The sequence below is a fragment of the Echinops telfairi genome, unplaced genomic scaffold, assembly GCF_000313985.2.
Source record: "Echinops telfairi isolate 266 unplaced genomic scaffold, ASM31398v2 ScPeMD7_22;HRSCAF=79, whole genome shotgun sequence".
NCBI lineage: Eukaryota > Metazoa > Chordata > Mammalia > Afrosoricida > Tenrecidae > Echinops > Echinops telfairi.
Genome location: NW_022103919.1, coordinates 8,247,360 through 8,255,985, shown reverse-complemented (window position 1 = coordinate 8,255,985; position 8,626 = coordinate 8,247,360). Strand labels below are relative to the sequence as shown.

At 43.4% G+C, this 8,626-nt stretch overlaps 1 protein-coding gene across 2 annotated transcripts in view; it reads left to right on the top strand.

The window, feature by feature from the left end:
• The first annotated feature begins 648 nt into the window (after window positions 1–648).
• The window catches only part of TSC1 (TSC complex subunit 1), a 78,278-nt gene continuing 70,300 nt past the window's right edge, over window positions 649–8,626 (top strand). For both annotated transcript variants that reach the window (XM_004713232.2, XM_045288502.1), the window contains exon 1: window positions 649–709. The gene's annotated coding sequence lies outside the window, so the exon portion shown is untranslated. The remainder of the gene's footprint in view (window positions 710–8,626) is intronic.

Here is an 8,626-nt window from a genome sequence, read left to right as displayed (position 1 = left end):
GCTTTTAACTCTGTTTCTAGGTGAGGTGCAACTCCTCTAAGGTTCAAAAACAGCTCCTTCACCACGTGTACCCCCTTGGTTCTTTGGGAAATAAGGTTACAGCTCTGTGACCCCACACGGGGAGTCCCTGGAGGCACCGGGACTGCGAAGAGAAGAAACGGCACGGAGCAAAGGTAGAAAGGCAAAGCAACCACACCCAGCCAAGGCGAACTTGTTTATCCCAGGAATAATTCCTCTTCCACAGCCCCCTCCCGCTCAGCTCGGTCACGTGGTCCCGCTCAGCTCGGTCACGTGGTGGTCCCGCTCTGCCCCGCCTCTCCGGGTTTTCGCCTGGCTCCGCCCGCCGCGCCGGTCCTTCTTTCTGCCTCCCTCGGAGTCACAAGATCTCTCAGAAGCCTGTTTCTGGGATCCTTCCGCCTGACTCCGCCCCCTAACTTAAAAAAAACCTCCTTTTGATTCTTTCTTGACCAGATAGCATAGTCAACCCTAAGTGCAACGGCCTCTTTGGTCCGATAGAGATACTGAGTGCTGCAAACGACTGTTTGGTTTGAGCAGGAGGCGAGGCCCCGCTGGGGACTCTTTTTCGTGGCGGAAGCTGCCACCTACCGTAGACAGTTCACGACGGGGGGAGGTGCTGTACGTCAAGATGGCGGCGCCCTGTAGGCTGGAGGAACTGTGAGGTAAACAGCTGAGGGGGAGGAGACGGTTGGTGAGTATGGGGGTGTCTCCCCCTCGTTTTCAGAGGGGCTTTTCCGGGCAGCCCTGGCACCCCGACCCCACTCTGGGATCCTGTATGTGGAGGGAGAAGCGGCTCTCTTGGTGGGGAGGGAAGCGGAGAAAGGGGGTTCGGGGACCTTTCCCCTCGGTGTTAGTACGCGCTGTCTCCGGCGGGGCCCTGCGGGAACTGGCGGGCTCCTGGGGAGCAGAGGCAGGCCAGGCCGACCCTTTGCCGGCTTCTTCGCAGCGGAGGGGACAGCTGCACCTCCGGGCCGCCGTGATGAGGGCAGGGGTGAGATGGGCCCCTTTATCAACCCCTCGCTTTTGGGGGGGGGCGGGGTGACAGGTTCTCGCCATTTGCGGAGGACGGAGGCGAGACCCCCGGCGGGCCCGGAAGGGCTGGGGTCTAGGGATACGAGGGGGTGGTAGGCCTTGGGGGGGCGGGTCGGAGGTCGAGGGGGGGAATGAATGGACGCTGCCTGTGGGCATCGGGGACTCGCCGGGGACTCGGTGTCGCCCCTCACATTTGCATGAGTGGAGTGTCTTCGCTCCGGGTGTACTTGTGGGTGCTTAATTGACGTTGAAAGACAGTTACCTTCAGCAGGGAAGATTCTTGGGAGAGCGATTTGCCGAGCGGCTCCTGGGCGCTCATTCATTCATTTGAGGAACCGGAGGGGGACGAAGCGCTTGCAGCCCGACAAACCTCTGGAGATTAAAGCTCTTCCTTTGTGATTCCTGTTCCAGAGTTTTGCTGGGTGTGTGCTGAATTCGGGCAGCGGTCGCGGCCCGCTTAACTGAGAACAGCAGCAAACGTTGCTGGAGCCCTGTGCTCGGTGCCCTGGACATCGTGAAAATGCGTTCCCTCGATCGTCTTTCTCCTTCACGACAAAGGGACGCGCAGGCCGCGGTTCCTACGACCTCCATTGCTCAGATGAGCACATTGAGGCCCCGAGAGATTAGGCTAATTTGCCCAATGTCCCCGCACTAGGTGGACCCGACCCAGGCAAGGACTGGGACCTGGGTGGAACGGATTCCAGAGACTGCCCCTGCCTGTCATTGTTTACACCCTCAGAACTGTCATTGATCTGTTATTTGTCAGAAGTTTGCCTGTGGATCAAATTAAATCACGAGTTTGAATCCGTTAGCCAGAGGTTGTGCGTGTGTGCCTGCGTGTAATTCTGAAAGGACTGTGCTAGTTTGTGTTAGGCAGTGTAAATCTGCTCGTCTAAATTAGCCTGGAGAGCATTCGATGTTTTTCTGAAACTGGTTTTACTGCAAGAAGAAGACCTGCTACAATGTTTGCTAGACTTTTTAACGGAAAGCTTAGAAATAGCATTTTTTTTCTTTACACAGAGTAAGAGTTAAAGGTACTAAAATAGAATAGCACTCTTCTGCAATAGTGAGATTTATAATTTTGGGACCCACCTTGGAGTCGTCAGCATTCAAACAGGCTGGCAAAGTGGAGCTGCAAATTTCAAGCAGCATTATGATATCTAATCTTCTGGGAACCCTTGATTTACTAAGCAACCACCTGTGATTCTTAAGATGAACATTCTGGTGGAAAGCTGGAATATGCAAATGTGAAAGCTGATTTAGGGTGTCATAGGGAAATGTACCTGTAACAGTCATGCATCAGGCAAATGAGGCCGCTCAGAAACACTGAAGCATTCTTTCCTTGTTGCTCTGGGGAACTGCTGGATCTTCCTTTAAACGTAAGGGGTATTTATTGAAGATGTAAATGGAAAATAGCCTCCTAAAACACTCTTGTATCACATGCCTAGAAGGGCAGATGATGTAGGCTTTCTTTGTTCAATTCTTGATGTCATAAAGCCTCAGTATGTTCCTAAACCCCTACTTAGAAAGTGGCTTCCAGTCATCTTTCTTGTGTTCATTAAATTGAAGGGTCTCAAATCCTGTGACTCAGTTGTGCTCTTTTCTGCTGAGTTAAGACCACAGCTTTCAGATGCTGCTCCTGTTGTGCATGTAATGTGATGCTCTTTGTGCATGCCTGGTTTCATTTGCAAGATGAAACCAAATAATCGTATTGGGGGAAAATAAGTGTACACTAGTGTTTCCAAATAATGAAGTTGCCAGAAACAAGGGGAATGTTTATCAAGCTGTAATGTTCACCAGAGCCTCCATGCACATATGCGTGACTCCATGGTCTCCCCACCATCTAATTGATTTGGACTGAAGGGACTCCGTAGGACCAAGCAGAACTTTCCCTTTGGCCCCACAGTAGAGTAACTTAACTATCTGGTCTTCAATGGTTACTGGGCAAATACAAAAAGGTTTTGGAAAATGGAATTCTTGAAGCCACTTATGTATTGGAAAAGCCTTTGGTGATTCTGATGCGCACCAGAGGTTGAAGACTACTGGCTTAAAGTCTTAACCGGGCTATTTTTCTTTTCCTTTAATTTATTATTTATTGCAGAGGCAGCCCTTAAAATGGCTTCTAACCTCTGATGTACTTATGGTGGTGAGTTATCAGCTTTAAATTAGAGTGGACTTGATCATCTATGTCTTCTTTAGGAGTTTGTTAGATACAGGTAAGCTCTTTTCCAAGTTCCACGACCTTTTCAAAACCCCCCACTGCTATAGTATGATTCCAACTCATAGTAACCTAGAGTGGACTAAAATTAGTTTCTCAGAATTATTAGTTATTCTTAGATGTGGATTAGCCAAATACTCTGACTGGACACAGACACTGTATGTACCAATTAATGAAAAGCCATCCTCATGATTGCTGGTATGCTGGAGTTGATCACTGTGCCTCGTGTACCTGTCTATCCTTCACCCTTTCTGGCCCGCTATTTCCCCAATAATAGCATCTTCCTCCAGCAGTTGATCCCTCCTGGTGGTCGGTCAAAACGAACAGGTCAAACAATGTTCTGTTGTGATCCATGAGATTTCCATTGACTAATGTTCAGAAATAGACCACCAGACCTTTTTTCCTATTCTATTTTAGTCTGGAAGTGCCTCTGAAGCTTGTCCACTTAAAGAGATGGAATGATGAGTATTTTCCCTTATATCACTAATGTTACTATTTAATAAGTATAGTTTGCATACACATACTCATTTCTAGTTTAAAAGTTGTTTGGAAGGAGTCTGTCAAGCAGTTTGAGGTATTCTTTCACTGACTTACTTTTTGAGCATTAGTTGCTAAAAATTGGTAATGTTCGTGCTCTCCCCTGGGGAAAAAAAATTGGTAATATAGTGTCTATTTTCACTGAGAGGGAGAGACTTGTGTGTGTGTGCGTGCGTGCACTCGCGTGTATGTGTGGTTTACATGTATAATTTCAAGATGGCTAATTTCTTTTTGACCCTAGTCTGTACTCTGCTAACTTTTGTTATACACAAGGATGTAGGAAAAGTAACAGAATATATTTTTTCTAGTTGAATGAATTCAGATTGCCATCTAATGAATAAAGTCCCTTAAGAAAGTAAGCTCTTACACCAAACCGGTCATGGTAGTTACTGGCCTAGAACTCACAGATTACTTTCTAAAGTCAACCTAATGAGTATAGAGGCCATAAAGTGTTTGAATACAGGGGACACTTTTGGCTATTAGCACTGGTTCTTTTATTGGTGTTGTGCAGTGGAGAGTGGTAAAGAAGAACAGATATGGTAACTTTAATGTCTACAATCATTCAGACTTTGCTACTTGGGGTGTTCACAGCCCACAGTAAGAACTTGAAGTGTATCCATTTTGAGTTGTAAAAATGGTCAAATACCAGTTAAACAGAGAGATTAATAAGGATTATGTACCTAGTTTCATATATATGTATATACATATAGAGAGAGTGGTATTATTATAATAACAACAACTACTATTTATTGCATGCATTATGCATTAACCACAAGGTCTGCAGTTTGAAACATGAGGGTTTCTGCTCCCAGAAAGAATTACAGCCTCAGAAACCCAAAGGAGCATTTTTACTGTCCTATAAGGTTGCTATGAGTCAGACTTGACAGCAGTGAGTTTTGAGTTTTATAAGCCAGACTGTGGTAAGTGTTTTACATGCATTATCCCATTTCCTACAATCTTTGGAGACAGGACAGAGAGATGAGGAACTTTAAGTAAATTAAAGTCACAGTCCGTGGCTCAGCTGGGATTTGAACCTTGCTTGCTTGCCCCACAGCCCAAGCATTTACTCTTTCACTCTGATAACCTGCCTGAGTTGCTAATTGTAAATTAACACATAGGCCAACAATTCCTAATTCTTTGGGAAGCTTCAGTTCCCCTCTGAAAATCAGTTAGAAGCCATAGACCAAATGTCCCTGTCTCTACCTTTCATGTGTCCTATTGCCACCAAAAACATTCACACATACAGGAACTTTGTGTACAACTTCAGGAGTTTCTTGGGCCCATCTTGATCTTCAGTTGATCATTCTAGATAGATTACTGCTCTTAAAAAATGGACTCAGGTTTTATTCAAAACTTAAAAAAAAAACCAGGTAGGAAAATCTCAATTATTTTAAGATGACTTTAGAGACTTTGTATTATAAATAATTTTGTTAAATTTCTATATGAAAAGGTTATTTACTGGGAGTTTATCTTTAGGAGCCACATTGATAAAGCAAAGCAACAACAGCAGAGAAGTAGGGGCCTGTGCTGTGACACCTTTCGGGCCTGGCAAAATTTCAGTGGCTTTTCTTTCTTTTAAGGTTTGTGTATTCCCTAGTTGCTTTTCCCTTTGAACCTCGCAGTGTGTGTGTGAGTGGGAGCATGGGAACAGACACAATTGGAGGTGGCTTCAAACATTTGTGGAAAAGTGGAATTAGAAAAATGGAAATTTTCTGTTAACTCCTTGAAGTCCCCTCATACATATAAGATCTATGTAAATATATATATATGCTTGCCATTTCTTGCCTTCATCTTTCTTTTTTTCCTCCCTAGTCCAGGGATTCAAAACCTCTGGTGGGCATCAGAATCATCTGGAAAACCCCATCTCCAGTGTTTCTGATTCAGAGTGCTGGGATCAAGCCTAGGAACGAGTGCCCTTTGTTATCAAGCCCTGTTTCTTTCTTCCCTAGGATCTTTTTTTAAAATATTAGCCTTGTGAATATAAAACACAAGGAAATATCACTGTTTGCTGAAATTTTCCTGCAGGGAAAACTCTTGATGGCAACTTTCAAAAACCCTCTTGGTATCTGTCTTGTGTTTCTGAAGTAAACAATTTTGTTCATGGTAGTTGAAAGTCAAGCCGTTTGAAACGTAGCGTTACTTATAAGAGATGTGCCTTACCAAATCAAGCTCTGTCTCTGCAGGCAGTTTGCCAGAGGATTTTCCATTTTTGGAATAAGGTATAAGCTTCAACAAACTGACCCCAAGCCCCCTAAATAGCTGAGGTTCTGAATGGAGAAATGGCAAGGTGGAACTTTCCTGCCCCCAGTTCTTATGACCTTGAGAGGTATTAAGACTGTTGAGACCATTTAACTCACACATGACTGCAAATTTTGGCAGGTTTTACCATCAGCTGTTTTATGCACCAAGTAGTAATTCTGAACTCTAGGTAGTCTTTCCTTCCTCTTTCGCTTCTGTCATTTTGGTATATGATTTGTTGCATTTGTGAGGAAAGAGTTGGAGCAAATATTTTATTCTTTTTAAATGTACTTATGCCGAAGGACACTGTGTTCGCTTGATAGATATTAGCCTAAGAAATTACTTGAGATTCACTGGAGGAAAAAAAATTTGAAATATTAGCATAATACTCTACTCCCCCTGTACAGTCCTTAGTAATGAATGACTCCAGCTCTGCCTGGGCTACCACCTGAATTACCTTTGAATTTTTATATATTAAAAACAATCAGAAAACAATTTAGTGAAGAGATACTGTCTTCACTAAGTTGTGTTTTTACATCAGTGTGTATAAACATAGCCACATTTTTCTTTTTTTCCCTCCTTCCTATCCTTATGAACTCTTGATGAAGTATACACTATTATTATTTTTTCCAGACATTTCAATAACTGCCACCTACTTCATGTGGTTTATAGTTTGGAGGAATCATTTCTAGGCTACATAAAGCACTTGTCTTCCTAATGTGTGAATGTTCGCTTGATGTTTTCAGACGAAATACTTTTCCTAATGATATTTAGTATTTCATGGAAGTATGCATATCCTGAGCACTTGCACAGCTGGTAATGCACACAGCAAAAGCATCTTACCTAGGAAAGTAAATAACACATACAGGTACTGTTAATGCCTATTATGTACGACCTTTACCACCAGGTTCATGTGCATTCCCAGGTATAACAGTCATCTTTCTGTAAACAACTAAAGAATGAAATGAATAAAGGTCAACTGTGAAAACAACCTGAGACTTGTACATCCTGGATCTGTTTAATCTCAAAACTAAAGCACTATCTTCATCTTCTTCCTCAAACGTGCCCTTTATTAAAAAAAATAAAGACTAAAATATATAGCATCTGGGGTCTTAAAGGCTTGAAGGTAAACAAGCGGCCATCTAGCTCAGAAATAACAAAGCCCAAATGGAAGAAGCACACCAGCCTGTGTGATCACGAGGTGTTGAAAGGATCAGGTATCGGGCATCAAAGAACAAAAAAATCAAATCATTGTGAATATGGGGGAGTACAGATTGGGGACCCAAGACCCATCTGTACATCCCCTTACAGAAGGGTTGCAGGAAGGAGACCAGCCAGTCAGGGTGCAATGTAGCAATGATGAAAAGTACAACTTTCCTCTAGTTCCTAAATGCTTCCTCCCCCACCACTATCATGATCCGAATTCTACCTTACAAATCTGGCTAGAGCAGAGGATGTACACTGGTACAGATAGGAACTGGAAACACAGGGAATCCAGGGCAATGATCCCTTCAGGACCAGTGGTGAGAGAGGCGATACTGATATTTTGATAGCTGCACACCATCAGCTTTCTTCACCATATTTGCTTATGCACCTACTTTGTCTTTAGTGATCGTGTCTGGAAGATGAGCATCATGGAATGCCGATTTAATAGAACAAAGTATTCTTGCATTGAGGGAGTACTTGAAACCATCTGTTACCTTAATACTAACCCTTTACATATATGTACATAGATCTATACTTGTTTACATATGTGCATGCCTGTATTTAGACCTCTATAAACGTCCTTTGCCTCCTAGTTCTTTCCTCTATTTCCTTTTACTGTCCACTTGATCCACTTCAGCCTTCATTTGGGTTTCAGTAGTTACTCTTGGTTACATTGCCCTTGATCAAGCCCTGCCAAGCCTCGTACACCGTCCTCGCCATCAATATTGGATCAGTTGTTCCCTTGCCTCTCAGTTTGTGAGTGTTAGCTTTTATGTTTTGGATTCAACCTGGTAAAGTCTTCACTCACTCCCATCGCGTTGATTCTGACTCAGAAACACTACAGGACAGCGTAGAACTGCCTCCGAGGGTTTCTGAAACTTCTACTCTTTATCTTTCTCCCACGATGTGACTGGTAGCTTTGAACTGTACCACCAGGGCTTTTGTGATAAAATCTTAGATGACTTGAATAAAATACAGTTCCCCTTTCTGTGAAAAGGGCTGAGAGAGACTGAGTATTCAGTGGGTTATCAGACAGACAGGTGGTCTTTGACCTTGTGGAGTTTACAATCTAGAGATTGAACTGTATGTGAATACTATTAAAAGTGGACACATTTTCCTGGTAGGGCTTGATCAAGGGCAATGTAACCCTGAGGAATTACTGAAACCCAAATGAAAGTTGAGCATGATAGTGGGACAAGAGGAAAGTAAAAAGAAATAGAGGAAAGAACTAGGAGGCAAAGGGCATTTATAGAGGTCTAAATACAGGTATTTACATATGTTAATATATTTATATATGACAATGTGGAAATAGATCTATGTGCATATATGTATAGGTTTAGTATTAAGGTAGCATATGGACATTGGGCCTCCACTCAA